Raw genomic sequence first — 2829 nt, forward strand, 5'->3', positions numbered from 1 at the left:
ACATGTGCACATTTTGTTGATAATACAACTTTAACCGTCTATTTTCATTTCTTTCTCCTTGTTTTCAGAAGTGTGTGAAAACATATTTTTAATATTATAGTCCTTGGGCCCCCCATTAAAAAAATATTACCGCCCTCATGAGACTTTTTTTATTCAGTTATTTATGTCGTGAGTCGGACAACTTTTCTATTTCGGAAAATATAACGGTCTCTAAGTTTTGGTGCTTCCGACCACTGGAGTAACCTTAAGAGTTTGTCGGACAATATTACCAGGAATTTGTGAGTATTTGTGAGGTTGCAAAGCATATTATACAGTCATAAAATTTATTATCCCAAAGCTGATAGTTGCAGGATTGTTTGATAAAAATAACAATACTTACAATTAACTGGTAATATTGTCCGACAAATTTTTAAGGATATACCAGTTGTCGGACGTACAAAAAATATCGATACCTACCTCTATATTTTCGAAACGCTTTCTCGCGAAAATTTTCCGAAATTTGTCGGAATTGACATGAATAACTGAATAAAAAAAGTCTTACGAGAAAGGTAACACGTTTATTTTAAAATGGTGGGCCCCAGACTATTATACAATAGGATCGAGCATGCAAACTTTAGCCCGATCAAAGAACAATCTGACCAAAAAAAAAATAAAGAAAGGATGAAAATTTGGAAATAGGTAGTTGAAATTGTCTATTATTATATAAGAAAATGTTTACAATTCTACTTCCCCCTCCATTTTACAAAAATGGAGGGGGAAGTAGAATATCCCTTCTCGGTGGTGAAAAATATACATTCAAAATAAGTCCGGAATTGGATAAAATGACTAATTCTAAGCAACTTTTGTTCCATAGAGTTTTTTCACTAAGTCAATACTTTTCGAGTTATTTGCGAGTGAATATGTTCATTTTTCAAGAAAAATATCATGTTTTTGGACGGTTTTTTGCAAATAACTCAAAAAGCAAGTATTTTATCGAAAAAATATTACTAGTAAAAATATAGACTGTAAAAAAGTGAAAAAACTGGTGTATGCATGAAGTCTGTAGACCCAGTCAAAGCGAAGTTGTAGCTAATAAAAAGTAGATTCATATTCGTCCAATTTCAAATGGAATATTTCAAAGTGAAATAGCCAAAAACGGAGCACTTTCCGGGGAAAACTCATTGTATTTTTTTAAAGTGTTTAACGAAAGGTTTATTTTTGTTCTCTAAAAAACTTCTAACATTAAAAGTAAGTGAGTTACGCTCAAAACGTTGTTGGTGGCTTTTATTTTTTATTAAAAATATCACGAAAATATACCTCTAATTAGCATCCCAAATAAAATTAATCCTTACCGCTTCACAAGTTGCTTTGCTTATGTATTCTTTATATGATCTGTAAGTTTCATTGGTTCAAAGTGCTCGTTTCTGAAAAAAATTAGTTTTAAAATAAAAAAAATCTAGTATTGAAAAAAATAGACTCGTGATTAGTGGCTCGTTCAAGCCATTTTAACTACAGCCTTTTAAAAACCAAGCACTTTGAACCGATGGAACTTACAGATCATATTAAAGAATAAATAAGCAAAATAATTTGTGAGGCGGTGACGATTAATTTTATTTAAGATGCTAACTCGAGGGGGATTTTCGCGATTTTTTTGACAAAAAATAAAAACGACAAAAAATATTTTGAGCGTAACTCACTTACTTTTAATGTTAGAAGCTTTTGAAAAATCAAAATAAACCTTTTTTTTAACACTTTAAAAAAGTTGAAATGAGTTTTCTCCGAAAATACTTCGTTTTTTGGTTATTTCACGTTGAAATATTCGATTTGAAATTTGACGAAGAAGAACCTACCTCTCAGTAGCTACAACTTTGCTTCAACTGGGTCAAGAGACTTCCTGCGTACACCATTTATTTCACTTTTGTATAAGCTATATTTTCGCTAAAAATATTTTTTTAAATACTTACTTTTTCCGTTATTTGCGAAAAACCGTCCAAAAGCATGTTTTTTTTTGTTTTTTTTTACTGGCTATAGGATTAGACCATGCGGCCAGGTTTTTTTTTGTTAAAAATGAACATATTCACTCGCAAATAACTCGAAAAGTATTGACTTAGTGAAAAAACTCTATAGAACAAAAGTTGCTTAGATTTAGTCATTTTATACAATTCCGGACTAATTCTGAATGTATATTTTCGCCCCAGAGAAGGGTATCCCCTCAATTTTTGTAAAATGGAGGGGACGTAGAATTGTAAACTTTTTCTTATATAATAATAGACAATTTCAACTACCTATTTCCAAATCTTCATCGTTCCTTTACTTTTTTGGAGGATTTCGTAAAGTTTTGTGTTCCTTGATTGGGCTACTTTGTCCAGAAAACCACGGCGCATCCGCTAGGAAAAATATTCCGATTCGAATTTTTTGCACAATCTAACTCAAAAAGGACCCCTTTTAACAAATTTGCATGTTGCCAGGACCAAAAGTGGATCAAAAATTTTTTAAAAGGTTTTTTTGTTTTTTTTTCTAAAATTATTTTTTTTGCATGCAACAAAGTTTTTTAGGTTTTTTGGATCATTCCAAACAGAAAAGGTCTTTAGTGACATTTCTCTAAAGTTAATAGTTTTTGACATATAAGCGATTTAAAATTGAAAAATTGCAAAATCGGCCATTTTTAACCCCCAAAAACAAAAACTATGTAAAAAACTGAAAATTTTAATGTTGCCAAGGTAGGTAGATATTCTTTAAACATCGATTGATGAAACCTCGAAGAGTTTTTGCAATGCAATATTCAAAACTCCTTTGTTTTTTAATTGCTAATCAAGCGTGCGCGACACTATTTCCACCAACAGTATGGTG

The sequence above is a fragment of the Diabrotica virgifera genome, chromosome 6, assembly GCF_917563875.1.
Source record: "Diabrotica virgifera virgifera chromosome 6, PGI_DIABVI_V3a".
NCBI classification, from domain to species: Eukaryota; Metazoa; Arthropoda; class Insecta; order Coleoptera; family Chrysomelidae; genus Diabrotica; species Diabrotica virgifera.